Source organism: Anser anser (genome assembly GCF_964211835.1).
Source record: "Anser anser genome assembly, chromosome: 9".
Lineage (NCBI taxonomy): Eukaryota > Metazoa > Chordata > Aves > Anseriformes > Anatidae > Anser > Anser anser.
The window spans coordinates 22,819,298-22,836,622 of NC_139729.1; the positions used below are offsets into that span (position 1 = coordinate 22,819,298).

General features: G+C 37.1%; 1 protein-coding gene and 1 long non-coding RNA gene across 13 annotated transcripts in view; both read right to left on the minus strand.

Annotated features, from left to right (window-relative positions):
* The window catches only part of LOC310904334, a 48,618-nt gene extending 31,685 nt beyond the window's left edge, over positions 1 to 16,933 (minus strand). Inside the window, exon 1 of the long non-coding RNA XR_014588239.1 lies at positions 4,508 to 16,933. This is a non-coding gene — a long non-coding RNA (uncharacterized lncRNA). The remainder of the gene's footprint in view (positions 1 to 4,507) is intronic.
* NLGN1 (neuroligin 1) overlaps positions 1 to 17,325 on the minus strand; it is a 383,440-nt gene that overhangs the window by 52,275 nt on the left and 313,840 nt on the right. The gene's annotated exons all lie outside the window — the stretch shown is intronic.

A 17,325-nucleotide genomic window follows, 5' to 3' on the forward strand; every position in this document is an offset into this window, starting at 1 on the left:
ACATGAAGAATTAATACAATTTAGAATATCTTCATGGTACATTTAGAAGCATTTATAAAATTAGATGGTTAGTGGATGAGCCAATAGCGTGCGATGCTTCTAAGATCACAGTTCACATTCATTTTATAACCCTAAACATTTTATAAACCCTAAACAAAATTATTTTAACCCTTGGAGTCAGTCTTTCTAGCAAATCAATGCAGATGAGAAGGTCACCAAATACTATTCAGTGTGAAATTGCTGGCAAAGATTCACAGCATATTTTAGGACTGAAAGGATCTCTGTGGTCGACCTGGGAAGATGACCTTTCAAAACAGAGCCAGCTTTGAAGTTGAATCAAACTTTGAAATTGGGTCAGGTTGCTCAGGGTTTTATCCAGTCATGTTTCTCATACCTCTAACAATGGAGATTACAAAACATCTCTGGGCAACTTTTTCCGATGTTTCCCACCCTCATGAATATTTTTCCTAATGAGTCTTCAGAATTTCCTGTGTTGCAGCTTTATCCTAGTTTCTTGTGATGTTTACTAACACTAAACCCTGTACCACCCTGTCTCAGATCACATCACTGACTTGTGTAATGCTAGGAGAGAGCTATTTAGAAAGCTGAGAGCTGTGGGAATTTTCTCCATCTCTACAGTAGCTGTGAAAATTCCCTTAAATTGGAAAAATACCAAATCTCCCGTTGCCAGATCAGATTGCAAGTTTCACTTGCTTGTTGAAGAATACTCCCCAGTGAAATCACCCTCCTTTCACTGGGGAGGAGAGAATATTAGGAGAAGAAAGAAAGTGCAGCAGAAAGGTCAGATGAAAGAGAAAGTCTTAATATGCTGCCACCTTTACCAGCATAAACAAAAGGATTGGTTCTATTATTATAGTCCTCATACATTAAGAGCAGTATGATCAAGGCCAACTTGCTGCACAACACATGCCAAGGAACCTCATTTTAAAACTGGGATTTTAATTTACACACGTGTATTTGCAAGCACCATTTGCTCTGGGAAATCAGCTTGATAAAGTCATCAGGACAAGCTTGAAATCCATCGTTAACCACCTTCAATGCCATTTATTCACCAAAAGACCATATCCAGTTAATCTGCTAGTTTATTCCTCAGTAGTACCACTGGTGAACCAGTCTCTATGCTCTTCAGTTGGTTGCCCAGTTAATTGCAATAAATGAAGTCCAATAAAACTCACAGGTTTTGCATTGCTTCTGCTGGATATAGTTTGGCATTGAGCGTGAGATTCGTTTGTGGAACAGGCCCTACGCCTGTTGAAATGTCAGGGCCATAAAAGCTGGATGCTATTAATCTTTAGGGCATTAGTGAAATATTACGAAGGAAATGTAGCAAGCACCTTGCTAGCCTTCTCATGCCATTAGGAATGTGCTTTGGGGCAGTTAAGGAGGAGGAAGTCTTAGAGTAAATGGAACGAAAATACTGCAAGGTGAAATGGTGAATAAGCTTCTGGGATGCTTAATCAAACCATTGCAGTGTTCACACATCTAGCCCTGGGAAGAGAGGTGAAGTGAGCCTGTGGAATTGTTAGTCAAGAAAATTACCAGGGTTGAAATTCGTGTTGCTAGCTATACCACAATACTGTGTGATGTACCAATAAATAACACCAGAGTGGCAATCTCTGTAATGAGAATCACAATCATTCTCATCCCAACCCTCCCAGATTTATTAGCATGAATTGATACTCCAGCTAGAGATGCCCTGACAGTCAGATATTAACTGAAGGCTGTAGGTAATTTTAACAATATTTTCCTGTTCAGATGTTACATTTGATTTGTTTCTACCTGCTATCATAGCTTATACTGACAGCATTAAAAATGGGTTACCGCACTGTGGTATTTTACAAAGGTTCATGTCACTTCTTGTTACTTCATTTTGCATTGCAACATGACAGAGCACAGTCTGATATAATGTGGTGTGGCCTCCTATATTAGAAAGGGTCAAACATTTTCTAAATAGTAATATTTACATTGGAATTGATATTAACACAGTAGTATTAAATGCTATATCAAATTGTGGCAGCACATTATTTACCACTTCTGTTAATTTATATGGCTCATACACACCAGGTTACATCAGTCAATGCCCTGCACCAGAATGCTATTTCTGTAGAAAAGAGATCTAGTAGGAAAAAAAAAATGGATAAAATAAATATCTGTCTTTCCTCCCTGAAAATTCACACACAAACAATCTTGCATTATAAATACCTAAGCTTCTAAATGTGTGCACCCTTCTATGGTCTTAATAAAGCACTCAGATGAGACTACCTGGCATAGTCATGGTAAAATACTTGTCTATTTACATATAGGGTGAGAATACATTTCCTACTATCCTCTGCAGTTCTTCGTGCCCCTCATTTCAGCTCTACTCATCTCCATAGGTTATAAGCAGAAGTAGACATCCACTTTTTTCTCTTATAGCAAAAAGCTCATCACAGGTACAACCCATCTAAGTTGTTATTTTCCATTTAATTTGATTTCTTCTTGTTTAGAGTGAAGTGAGTATAGAATTAGCTCCATTATTTACCTACAGATTTACTGAAAGTAAGATAAGATTAACCAAGTGTTCCTAGTCCAAGGAGTTTTTGTTTTGTTTTCTTAAGGAAAAAAAACAAAAACTTCCTTTTTAAAAACTTGCCTTTGTCCTAGATAACATTTTTAGAGGGGCAGAAAAGGAAAATTCAGATGAAAGTGAGTTTCAGTTTGCTTCTAATAGTAGTAACCTCTGAAAACAGGGAGAAAGTTTTAGAACATGGCCTTTGCCTATACCACAGTCTTTCCCTACCATGGAGAATCCTGCTCTTATTCCTGCTTTGAGTTCAGCCTATTTAGCAAGAATCTGGTAGTTCCCATTAAAACTATGGGACAAAAAGAAAGAGAATCAAAACTTTACACCAGAAGTGCCTGAGTTCTAGTAAGAGCTACAATAGCTAGTGGTTTTTTTTTTTTCTTTAAAAAAAGTGTGAAATTAGGACTAAATGAGAGGAAGATCAAACAACTGTTATTGATACGTTTCTCAGATGCCTGTATTAATTAAATGGTATTTTAGTCCTCAAATGATACTGTCATGATAATAGTTATATTCAGATTCTTTCCTATTTAGTGTTGCAAGAGATCCTGGGAGCATGAGCTTTTTGTGTGCTGACTACCATTGACAGTTGGCAAAAGTATAACTGTTGGTATAAATTTAAAGCAATTTAACTTAAAACAGGTGCAAAAGACTGTGTTATTTGGGTTTAAGCCAAACTCATTTAAGATAATTTCAATCAATATGAATTGACTTATGTTAAATTTAATTAAAACAGACCTAAAAAATAAATTGAAAGTGCCTTGATGAGAAGCTGTACAGAAGTAACTTAAATTAGTTTTAAAAATTACATATGGTAAACTGTTCAACTATCTTTCACAGATGAGTGTCAGAAGTTAGAGACGTAAGTCAGAAATGAGAGAGGGCTTGCATTCCTAAAAGTTGTCTGAACCAGAGTGATGCAGCCTGAGCTAGATCTCCTGGATAGGAACGTGAGGTCAGTCTGACCCACTCTCTTCTTCCAGAAGTGGTCTCTCTACAAAGCATAGCAAACAATAGCAAGACTTTTCCTGGAATTTATTCATATTTTTTTTTCCTTTTTTGTTAAAAGGGAAAATGGTCATTTCTCAAAATTTTTGTGTTTTGAGCCAAATATTTACAAAATAATCCCCCCTGAAACATCCTTCAACAAAGCAAAGCTTTGTTTTGAATTACATTCCTTTTGGAATATTTCAGAATTCAATTAGTTTCCTTCTAAAATATGTTTTGACATGCCTTTTTATTTTCTTTATGTTAAGGCATTTCATGCCAGCAACAGTGCACTGCAATTAGTGGTATAGTCAACTATAGCATAAGAGCTGAAATATTTCAGTATTAAATCAGAGACATATCTGCCACTGAGCATCAATTAAAACAAGATACTTGTTCTAGATTGAAGTGTATCCAGCTTAGTTTAAGATAGAACATTTCGACATCTCAACAATCAATAATAAATAACAGCTGCCCTTAAGATGATTTTAAAAGCAAACCCAAGTTATTTCAATTATGTTATTCAATAACATCTCAAACTAAGAGTACTAGTGAAAAGTAAGGCAGACTACCTTCTCTAACATCACAGCCTCTCTTTCTGTTCAAGTTCCTAACAAAAGCCCAAAGAACTTCCATGAAACATCTGAGTTTCCTTGAAACATCATTTTCCAGGAAAATGTATTTTGCTAGAAAATTCTTGACAGCCTTCTCTTTCGTTTCTTTCCATTTTATGTACTTAACAACTCTGAATGTCCCTAAAACTTGCAAGGGCATCATAAACCTGACAAGTAAAAGTCCCAATAAACTAGGAAAAAAAAAACAGTTATCCCCATCTGTACCTTCCATGAAAACACACAGAAAAAACATCTAAGTTTGCCCTCAGTCAATAAACATAATTTCTTTATAATTTGACACCTTAAACTTCTGATTACTTACCACATCCTCAGAACACCCAGCATAGCACAACTGTTGACATGCTCTTATGCAAAGAACTGTTGAAGGTGGGAGTTTTTCAGCTGTTTTATAATTACCGATTTCACAGAGCCCTCCTGGGCTTGCAGTTGAGCAGGACGTGTGGGTACATGCGCCCCAGCTCCAGGGGCCAGCTTTGCTATTCTGCCCACTTTGGTGACTGCATTCAAGGGTTAAAACTACCAACAGAAGGAAAATGAGAATATTTTGTGGCAGCAAAAGGAAAAGAAACAAGGGACAAGTGAGAATGCCTAGCTGAGGAGCCAACATCATGAGTAGAGATGCCCAGAGCCAAGACACCAGGGAAGCAGGGAGGCAAAGGCATGCAGCCAAATAACAGAGCTGGGCCATTGGGCAGGAAAAACTCAACTCCACCCTCACCGGAAAAACAGGTGATAGGGAAAGGTGGGAGAAAACTGCAGCAGATGGGAGGAGGGAAGAGGCGTGGAAGAGCAGAAATGCAATTAACAGTTTTCCATGTGCTTTAAATGATTTTGAATTAAGAACTGCTAAAATTCACAGCTAACAACAAACAAGCCTTTTCCACCTGTAGGAGCCAAGTGCTCCAGGAGGAGCCACGCAGCATTAACTCCATTTGCAGACAGCAAAACTGAGGCACACAAAAGGAAAATAAAAGGTGTCCTACAGGCTGGTTATAGAGACAGCAACACTATCTGAAAGGCACCTACAGTTCCCATGTATTTTTTCTAAGCTAATAACTTCCTATAATTAGACAGATTGGGTTGGGGGTAGATGAGCAGGCATGGGGCAGAATCAGCCCCTGTGCAAAGGGAGCTTATGAAGCAAAGTGCAATGGAATTGGACAGAGTTTAAAAATGCCAGCTTAAGAAACTAAGTTTTCAGAAATGGTTAATTCTTAAATGGTCTTCTAGACAAACCCAGTGACCTTATCCTTTTAAAATAACTGAAATTTATGAATGTGGCGGGGAAGACATTTCTCAAAGATCCAGAATTCACATTTAGCACAATTTACTGGGAACAGAAGGTTCTCAAACCTTGAAGATGGCCATTAGCATTTCACAATGTTTTAGCATTTAGCATGTAGCCAGGTCATTTTTAAGTACCAATAGAACTCCTCACACAGAATATGTTCTAAAGATGTGTCTTTAGAAACTCTGCAAAATCTTGTCATTATAGGTGATAAAAATGTTAGCTAATGTAATAACATTTGGGAAAAAATGTGGACAACATTCAAATTCCAGCAGAACAGTAAATTGACCTTTCATAATGAAAATGACTAACCACATGTTTCAAAAAAGAAAAAAAAATCAGACACATTATAGTATGTGTAAAAGTGATGAGAAGGCAGCAGCATATCCAGCACTGACTCCTCTACCACTAACAATGAGTCAAAGGACTGTTATGGGTTGCAGCTCTCTCCCTTTTTTCTCCACTTTCCTCAGTTACTTATTTTCTTACTCTATTAAAGAATCCTATTGGTGAAAGCATTAAGGTCAAACCTTGATGTGCACTGGAGACAGTGTTCGACTCTGGGGTGGAATAAAAATTCTTTCATTTCCCTTTTTATTTCTAGTTTTAATTTGACTTGATAACTTGTTGCACTTTGACTTGCAGCAAGTGTTTCCTATGTGAAGAAGTCATATCCAAAAGTTAAAAGACTTTTAAAATCAAAGTTTCTGTACATTGAACTTCACAGCCTTCCTGACCATGCAGGAACCATCTTGCCCTGGATGTAAAGAACAGATGCCCTCAGAAAACCCTCTCTGGAAGAGCTATTCTAGCAATGCTTTATTCTAAAATTAATCAACTAGAGGCACCAGCAACTACAGCAAGAAGAAAGGGAAGGGTATGCATTGAACTACCAAACCTGTTGTGTGGAAAGGCTAAACGGAAAATTCTGTACATTCCACTAAAACTAGAATGCTGCAAAGATATGAAAAAAAATGAAAAGCTTTTTACGTGTTTCATAGTTTCATATTATTCCTCAAAGGAGACTAAAAAAAAACAAGAGTAACCTTTATGTGGTAAAAGATTTTCAAATCCCACAATGAAAATATTCCCTTCTTCCTCATAAGACCACAAAGTGATTTTAGAAAAAAAAAAAAGAGTACAAATATCATTACTATACACACCAGCCTCTAAAATAATGACATCTCAACAGTGGCATGCTGTAACTCAGTGCTTTACATAGCACAACGAGAGCCAAGACTTTATAGACACACCAATGCTTGTAGATGTCATTAAATGTAATAAGCTTTCTTTCATCTCTTCACAGCTTGAAGATAATACATAAAATATATAATTTCCATTTTAAAAAACTAATTGTGTACATCGTGTATTGTGACATCTTTTACCTGCTGTGTATGTGCATCATTTTATTTGTGATTTTTTTTTTAAAGAATATATAATGTTGGCACTTGCTTTCCTCAGAAGTTCTTTCAATTTTTTATTCTCCATTGTGCCAGATATCACTGCCTGCATTTTTAGTGAAAACAAAGGTCTCGCAATTACAAGAGTTGTGAAAAATTACTGAAGAAAGGAATCAATGACATTTTCAGGAGAAAATACTTCATTGTTCTTTGTACTAGACAAGTTTCCAAATGCAAATATTGTTTAATTTAATCTCATAGTATTATGAAACAACAGAATTATTACCGTGTATGCTCCAATGCATTTAGTTTCCTTTCTATGCAAAAATTCTGCAGGTCATTTCTGTTTGAATGGCCAGTTCTTCATGTGGAAAGAAAGCTCAAACAATGTCTTATTGAATAAAACAGGCTTTTTTTATGATTCATTACACCTCTTTTTGTCCTTATGTGTAAACCAGCTCCTCTCAGTTCCATACCAAGGCAGAATGCACAATGGAGGTTGTGCAGAGCCATAAAAATAATGCTGCAAATTCTCATGCATATAGTAAAAAGCTCAATAAAAATAAGAACATTTTGCAAAAGGTACTAATAGTCTCCATTTTAGAACTTATTTTTCATTCTGCATAAGCTCATTTTTCGTTGTACTTAAACAAAATGACAGATGTTCATAAAAATGATATTAAGGATTCCTTTTGGCACTTTTGTTCAGAGTTCTCATTTATTACTCTTCTGGTAATAGAGTATGCAATGTTATTCTTATGAAACCAGGATCATCAAAATTTCCAGGTGTCTGATGTGTGATCACTCCCTCTATATGCAAAGCAAAGTGTTTCCGAATGCATTAATCTAGTGAATTCTATGCTTACGGCTCAGTTCTTCTGAGTGTTGTGTACTCTGCATGCACCTTAGCTCTATGAGTTTAATGTTAATAATGTTCAGCCTCCTGTAAGACTGAGCCCTTGAAGAAAAATAAACTCTAATTGTGATTCTTCCACTGAATAGGTTTGTGTTCTTGAGCAAATCTATAAACTTGGGTTCCAAACTATAAAATCCATTCAGATTTTCAAGGTCTAAGAAACAGTCCTCTTTTACAGAAATGCTAGGCTGCAGATAAAGTTTGCAGTAAAGTCAGTGAGAATAACAGCTGCCTAAATATAAAGCTGGGCACTTAAATTAAGATGCCTGGAACTGGTGCTGCTTGTGCAATCTTTTGCATATGAATAATTTACATGCTTCCTCTTCCCCCTCACCTATGCCTCCCCCAAGCAGAAAAGAAGTTCAGATTCATTCATTTCACAAAGTAGACCTCTACGTGGATGGATCGGGTTATGTCATGAAAGGTTGCAGGAAGCAGGACAGAAAAGCTGAGAAACATGTGCTAAAGGAGGCAGCTGATAGCTAAAACCCTATGCACACCAAGTATGCGCTGCACATATTCATGTAACACCTCCTGTGAAGCCAGCAAGTGATTTTTCATGGTTGGTAGAAGAACAGAACAATCTGACAGCAGTTTTTCAGACACTGAGTGGCAGCAAAAGAAAGGCGACCTTCGGGGGATTCCTCCCAGCCTCTGAAACTCCATTTGCTCTACTGGAGAACCCCCCTTTGAGCTTCCCCTCATTTTCTTCCTTCTGCTGCATTCAGTCCGCCTAGCTCCTCATTCTCTTCTTGTCGCAGCCCCAATCTTGTCACTCACACAGTCCATCTTCTCCTTCCCCATCCCACATAACCTTATAGCTTCAGAGCATCTCTCCTCCCACCTTGCTGCGTTCTGGGCAGCTCACATTCCTCATTTCTGCTGTCCCCAACTCAAAGAAAACCAAAAACAATAAAATACTTTATAAGCTAGTGTATCCTTTAATTGTGTATCTGTATTGTAGAATACTGTTTCACTTGAGCCAAGTCTTTACCTTTCTAAATATTTCAAGGGTTATTGTATAATATTTTCAGCTCAGTTTTTTTTAGAAAAAAAAAGTCTTCCTAATGACTGCAGTGTCACTATGAGGATGACATTCATTGGCATATTTCTGGTTTGGGATAAACTGTAATTTTATCATCTTAGCCACAGGGCAGTTAAATGGCAATGGATTTACTAATCACTACTTTAAGAGAGATAAATCTGTTTACTTCCCAAATAATAGAGAAATCCTGCCTCCAGCTACTCATTTCTGCTTCTTGTCTAAAAGTTTTTACCCCCTCAGAGTCCCCAACTGAAAACAGACCAGAATTTGTTCAAACAAAGGATTTTGTGAGATGTATAATAGCAATGGGGAGGGGTGAGGACATTGAGGGTGGAGGGAGAAACCTCCCAAGGTGGATCGGAGTGAAGCTCTATTAATGGCAAAATCAGTTAAAATTCCTTATCCTCTTACATTTGTTCCTGCCCTTTCCAAGAAGGTTTTCGTCTCTTCATTTACACTACAGTCTCAAGTGAGAAAGTATGAAATGAAGCAGAGGGTAGAAAAAAAACAGTGTGATCACAAATTTATACTTCATTTTTAGAAGGTGATTAATACTGTAATTATGAGTCAAAATTAACAAAACTACTCAGGAGGAGCACTGCTTCTGCCCCTACCCTTCCCAGAGCAACATACTACTAAACTAGAAAAAAATAGAAAACACACAGAACTAGAAATTGTATTTCTAATAAGTATCTAATGGTTGTCTGAAAGATGAAATACTGAGGACTTATACAACAATTATGAAATGGACATTGCTGAAGAAAAAGTTGCCTTTCCATATTGTAACTTTTCAAATCTATGTGGCAAAATATGTGGGTGAAACTTTTTTCACAGACATAACTATTGGGACTTAATTTAAGCAAAATAACTTTTCTCCTGTGGCTTCGTGTTTTGAAGAAAAAATGTTCCAATTTTCCATTTAATTCAGCCTGACACAAAGACCTGCTGTGGTTTTCAGTACACATACAAAGTCATAGAAGCAACTCCAAAAAGCATCTTACAATATAAGAAGAATCAGAAAACCTTAGTTATAGCCTACATAATTTCCCTGTTTACAATGTACATTATAACGCATATCTTACACTAATCTGTAAGTACCCTTCCAAATCAGTACCTCAAATAATAGTCAAACTGAAAGAATTCTAGATAAATGCTGCAAGTCTTCGTATTGTAGTTGTATAAGAAGAAGAATTAAACACCATTACTGGTGTAATTTGAAAACCTCAAGTGAAAACCATGCAGATGTGAAAAAAGTGTTATGTATCAGGATGCTCTGTATTAATCCTATAATTTTACTTGTGAATTATACAAACAAGATTCTACAGTCATCCTCTAATACATTCAAGGTTATGGTTGGACTTGCTCTGCATTGCTTTAGCAGTTCAAACCTTGCAAAGTCAGAAGCCCTGCAAATGAGCAGAGTTTGGTTGGTCACAGAAGACCTGAGAAAAATTGCTCAGTCAAAGGTGCACAACTCATCTCTACACTGACCAAAAAGCCTCCAAGACCTAAAGACATGGTTTTATATATATATATATATATTTCTTGTTGTCTTTTGCTATTTCTGCTGCAAAGTATTTATTATAAGCTTATATATGTTCATATAAATTGTAAGAAAAAAAAATCCAGGTTTGCATACATCTAAGGAAAGGATTTAATCTCAGGACAAATCTCTATTTTATACACAATTCACCTTTTGTTACCACTGAAGTCATGGAAGATTCTTTTCTTCATTCAACAGGGATAAAATTAAGCAACTAAAAATGACTCCAACATTTCTTGTACGTGGAGACTGCTCTAATCTTCACATCATCCATCATGTCTTGTTCATTTAATGACAAAATATGCTCTTCCTTCACTGTTTACATACTCTTGTTACTGCTTTTAAACTAGCAAAATAATATAGCTTTTATTCACTCAAAGTCAGATAGCATTGAGTAATCCAACCCTGGATGAGGAAAGTAATGAGAGTTTTCTCATAAAGTTGTAAGTTTACGTGGTTAGCTGTTGCAATGTTGCCCTTGTCTCTCTTTTATGAGCATTAATTTTCATCAGTACAAGGGAAAAGAAGTACAGCAGAGCTCCTTTGCTTTGGGAGGTCTATCCCCCTATAATGACTAAAAAACAAAGTCACTTCAAGCCTGAAGGGCAAATTTAGTGCATAACAGTCATGGGAAATACTACAAATTATTCCCCATGTTACAGCCTGTCTCTCTGATGAGGTTGTTGTAGCATAAAACTAAAAAGTCAGAGGTTAAAATAAAAACCTTCCCCCTTTGAACTAAAAACAGCTTAAGACCAAAACAACCCGTCTGATTTTTGTCATTCCATATGAATGTGTTTCCTTTCTTTCCATAGTTTAATACTCCTCTAGTTCTTTTACTAGTCACAAGGTAGATTTCAGTGTCAATCTACCACTTTTACAAGCTGATTGATGCCAGACTCCGTGCCAACTGCTATCTGGGGAGTTACAGTTTACTCCTCTGTAGCAAAGTTTGATTTTAAGGGCCGTGGTACTGTGTCAGCAGTGGTGCAGAAGCTTTCCAAGGTTTCCAAAGCATGCACAATGTGAAGAATACAAGGCATTGTGCAGTCTGAGAAACAAGAAGAGGTGTGGACACATCTCAGGCATGCTCTGGGTAGGATGGAAGTTAGACCAGAGGGCTTTAACTCTCTTTTGCAGCTGGATTCGTGCTTCTCTACACCTAAACTCATTATTTTGTGATGACCAGATACACCAAGGATATGGTCACCTCTCTGTGTTCTGATGATATCTTAGACAACTTCTGTTTTTACATCTTGCTTCAACTCATGAGCTTCACCTCCCAGCAAGTATCATACTTCAGATGCTTTAGGGAGCAGTTTGGTTCTTCCTCCCTGTTTCTGAGGGGGGAAGAATGATGTAGAAATTAATTACCTTGCAAACACACAATCATCTCTGGTCATCTATCATCCCTGTAGTGCCTCTACTGTTTTATGGTTAATGTAAGTCAGCAGACACATGGGTCTATCATCCATCTCTGTAACATCTCCTTAGCAAGATGCCTGTGGAAGAAGATATACATAAAGCAGGCTTTTCGTCTGAGCGCATCCAAATTGGTCATAAAATCTAGCTTTTTTACTCATGAGCTACACCAATTCATGTGCGTTATGGCCCTCACACTGAACAAAACCAGGAGACTGGGAGTGCAATCCAGCAGTGGTTACACTGCAGAAAGTTCATTGCCCGCAGCATCTGCACATAAATAGCAGGCCAGACTGGTTGTAGGCAAACTGTGTCCGTTTGTGAATTTCAGAGTAAATTGCAGGCTGGGACAGGGCTCTGACAAGCACTCGTTTCGTTCAGGACTTGAGGACAAAATCTCAGGACCTTGGGCATCAGAGAAGGTCACCCAGCCTGCAGCTTGAACTCGGAAGCATTTTCATTCTCCTGAACATTGAGAACAGCCCTTGCCGTACCAGGGGTACATGCTGGTACGTTGACCTTCATTCTTTTATTTTCCAAGCTATGTAGCACATTAGTAGAGGAGAGCTAATGCAATTGGCATCACAGAACTTACACGCTGTCTGATGGGCTGGAGCGCTGCCAAGCCTCTAATCCACCATGTGATCGACAGGACTTTAGTCCCCAGGAAAAAGTGATTTTTAACACAGTTTTCTATTTCTCTGAAGTTATCAGCAGTTTCATTCAGATCATACAGATCAAATGCCTTCAAGGTAAGTGATTATTTAAGGAATCATTTTCAATGAGAGCCTTTGGTCCTAGTGTTCATTCTGATAGTAGCTGGAAGGAAAAAATATTCTCTGGTTCCCTGATGTCGAGCTTTTTTGTACGAAGTTGTGCCAGATGAGGCTTATGCTACACAAAAAGAAAAATAATCTAGGCCCTTTATATATATATATATTAAAAAAAAAAAAAAAAAAAAAAAAGCACAGTTCAGAGCTAAGTATGGTATTCATTCTAGGGGTCACCAAAGAAGATGAAGCCAAATCAACATTAAAAAAAGGCTTACACCTTTCACTCTAGCTTAAAATATCAGCGTGCATTTCAGCTGCATCTGTGGAGTTTACTTACAAAGTGCTCAGAAAGGAATGAGGGAGAAGGGTGCCTAGATTCAGCAAAGCACTGAAACATTTACTAACTTCCCTCAGAAAAAGTGTCCCGAAGTAATAAAATTAAATCACCTCAATGGCTTGTAATAGGACTTAAACTTGGCTAAAGCTGTGAGATAAATCTGCCTAGACCTGTTCCTTACTGTGAGTTCACAAAAAAGACAGGCAGTCTCCTAAAATTAAAAAGGCCAAATACCATTAGACTAAGAACCAGAATAACTAACTCTTCAGGACAGAGAAAATTCAAAGTAATTAGAAAAGACAGAAAATGAATAAATGTGGATCTAGGGAAGATTTCCCTCTTCCTCCTCTGCCCTTCCAGGCTGTCCCACTGCCCCAGGCTTCGTGTAAATTCCTCTGCAGCTTTCTGGATTGCAACAAGCACTGCTCGGTCCCCGAATTCCCAAGGAAATTTCCTTTCTCTTATCCAGAGACCTGGAGGGTGGGTGGGGGTCTCTTCCCAGCCCTGCTCAGCATCTCTCTGTTTTGCTTGTGCTCACAAGGCTCTCCCCTTGCTCACAGCCTCGTCCCCACTGTTTCCCCACAGCCACCCAGGCACCTCTGGGACCTGAAGGGGAGGCATCCCCTGATCTGTCCTGAGTGGAGCTGACTGCACCAACTGAACAAACAAGCTGGAAAGTCTGCCATGAGGCCTAAATCCAGGAGTTCCCGTATGCTTTTGCAGCCGCAATTTCTCAGTGAGGCTTACGTGGCAGGTCCATAAATCGTGGTCCTGGACCTGTGAGGAGTGATGCTCTTGTTTAAATCAATGCCCCTCAGAAGTCCCATCGATATCAAGAGGATGACTTAGGCATGTGAAGTAAAGCACATACATTTTGCAGGCTGTAGGTTTAGCTTTCGTAGGAAGTGATAAAGGAGATTTACAGCATTGCTTTTTCACCTGGATTTTTACCCCATTTGTCCAGCCGGGTAGAAAAATGACCAAAGCTAGCCAGTAGCTGTGGTGCACATTTGAATAGGCTTTCACTGCGCAGGAACACGAACTGCAGACAAGATAAAAAATATCTGAAGCTCATATTTAGAGAGAGTTTATGCTCCTTTCCTTTTTAACGTCCCAACAAACGGGGTTGGGTTCCCAAGCAAGAAAAAGATGCCGTTAGACTAAGCACTGAAAAGATGTCTAATGAGTGACAAACTGTACCAAAATACCTTGCAAGTTAAATATTAGATACAAGTAAATGCAGGTACACGGAGAGGTACAGAAGTTTGTTTAAGTCCCATAGATATAGTCAAGATCTGCGTATCATCAATCAAGTCCTATAACTGTGAGACTCCCCTGTGCTCCCAGATACATGGAAACAATCCATTCAAAATCCAATATATTTCCATAGTTGTGGTTGCTCATCTTTATTACACATAAGAGAATAAATAATTATGCAAAAATATGGTTAAAATTCTTTGAGCATTGTCAATTTATCTCCATCGCATTTATCTTGTCTTCTAATTTACTAGTTAAGCTCTTTAAAATATACTTCACAGAAAGTCAGAAATCCCATGCAAGAGAATCAATTTTGGTATGAGAGATTCAGCTGGAGCATTTGTTAGGGTTGTTTTTGGGGGTGATTAAATACTTAACATAATCTGCCATCAAATTATTTCTGGAGTTTAACATGATTTCTAATTCTGCTATGCACTTTGAAGCTTACAAAAGATGTTATACAAATCAATAGGTGATCATATTGATTTTATTCATGTATTAAATACTAGGAGGGTGCAGAAAAATGGGGGACTAATACCTACTTTTTCATGCCAGAAAATAGCTCAGCTTTCAAAATTGATTGGAAATAAATAAAAGCTAGCCTCAGGTGCACATTTTATATTCCCAGAGATGGTTTTGAAACATAATAAATTATTGGAAACAGAGGCTTTGCATCCAGCAAATTAAGCCAAAAAGCCCTCCAAGGCCAATACCACTTATGCTCTGCACAGTACTGCCAAAGATAAAGCATTCATTAAGGCTACATACTAGAGATAACACAAGCATGTGCACTATCAAAAGGAGCTGGGTCTTTGGGAAAGAAGTGAAATGGCCATTTTCCATTTCTTTAGCATACATGGTAAACTGAATTTAGGTATTGTTTTCACAACCTGTACAAATCAATATTTTCTATTTGAAATGTACAGACTGCATAAATACACTCAAAATACTGGAGAGAATATATTATCTAAACCCAAATCCAAGGTCAGACAATCTCAATGGAATGCAATTGGAAAAATTCCAGGCCCTATGAATGAAATGCTAATAAATTGCACTGTAGAAAGCATACTGTAAAAAGAATGTTAACTTTTTTTTTTTCTTAAAAACAAATTGGGATCCATTCTACACAAAATATATTCAGTGCAAATTTACCTCCATTATGTTGCATCATGTCTAATATTCCATAAAGTATATTTTGAAAAGAACAATTTGTTTTCTAATATGCCTACTGAAATGTGATTTATGATCCTAAACACGAATTGGTCAGCAGCCTCAAGATACCTCTTTGAAAAGAGTTAGAACTTCTTTTAAAAAGGTTTTTCTTTTAAACTGAAGTAAAAAATAGCTGAATAAGTCCTCCTTGAAAATTGGATGAGACTATGTATCCAGATGGCAGTGAACTTGACATTAAACGAATTTAAAATTTAAGGGGAAAATAACACATTTTATCTGTCTAATAATTTATAAAGAAAAGGACATGAGTTTAAATTTTCCTTTCTGTGACAAACTGTAATTGTTCCTTTGACACAGTCTAGTTTAAATTTATGGTTGGAATGAATGTAACATCAGAATAATAGGCCTGAGGAGCTCAGTTAAGTATTTATAGAGCTACTAGAATAATCTATATTCTGCTTTAAAAACTGGGAATATATACACATTAAGTTGTAACTTTATAATCTTCTCCATCTAGTTAGTAAGGTTGTAAGTTGCCACTCATAGCCTGATCTTTTTATTCCTTGTGTTCTTTCAAGTACTGAAGAGAGGAATGCTTGGCATTATTTACAATCAAAGTTGACTTGCACTCATCACTAGTTCTGAGATCTAAATCTAAAAGCAGGACTTTTTATTGAGAACAGAACCTAATGGTCTAGGAGTTGGGGCAAAGGAACAAATACAACCATAAAGCATCACATTCATAGATTTCTGGAAGAACAGATACAGAAATGAAAAACTATGGATGTTGTCTAAAACACAGGGAAGCATTTCAGGAAAGACTTTTGCCTGCTTAAATGGCCTTTGGTTTAGATGGTATCAGATCTTCATGTGGTCTTAGTAATGGCTTATCTTGACTTAAAGGAGACCCACTATAAAATCTGAAGCAAAAGGCTGTTCTAAAGTGACCAGTACTTGAAATGAAAAACCTGATATATCATAACTCTTCTGATTTGTAAAATTATTGAATGATTACTTACAGCTGTATTGAGTTTACTATAGCAATTAAACAAAAAATTTACGTAACTGAAAAAATGTGGCCTCTTTTTAAAAATTTGTTACCATTCGTATTTACCAGTGTTGGAATATGGGTCATAAAACTCTTTTCTAAGAAGTTAGTTCCAAGTTGATATAACATTAAAAGTATCTTACTGAAGATTGTCAAAAGAATTATGAATGATAAAAAAACAAAATTATTTTAAAACTATTTTTAAAGCAAAAGTTACAACTTCTGAAATTTTATCTTAATTCCTCTCATATCTATAGTATAACCTAAATAAAGAAGACTATTAGCTACTTTTAAGTAACCAATGCAACAAAATAAGTCCACTCTCCTGCATTCCTATTAAGTGTTAATATAAGTACTCTGTCACAGCAGCACTGAATTCTCCTGCACAGCATACACTGAGATCTATAACATTAAGAAATATCACTGAAACACCAGAATGTCAGAAGAATGATTTATAAAGCCGCATTTGCACTAGCCTACAATGATATATGTATTTTAATGGATCAGATTTCAGCCAGACTGTCAAAAATCAGTATTGCATTTGAAATAGATGCATTTTACTTACATCAACAAGAATGAATCAGGGAGTGTCCGTCTTTCTCTCTCCAGTTTTTAAGTGCCAAACTTAGATAAGTAAAGAAACCAAAGCTGCAGTGCTTGGTACAAGAGGTAGGCACTGCCAGGGCACCAATGCTGCTGTCAGCAAGGGTCTCTGGCTTTTGCATTAACTCTATCCGTTACTTTAAAGAATATTCTGAGACTTGTCACTTCTAGGGAAAGCTAATCCGTTGACTTCTTAGAATTCGTGTTTATTTATATCATATTATTACACTGAGGTTATTACAATATATTTCAGGCAATTATTGTGCTGGGGTAAGACCCTTTATTTATTTTGTACTTCTGCACTCCAGAAGATG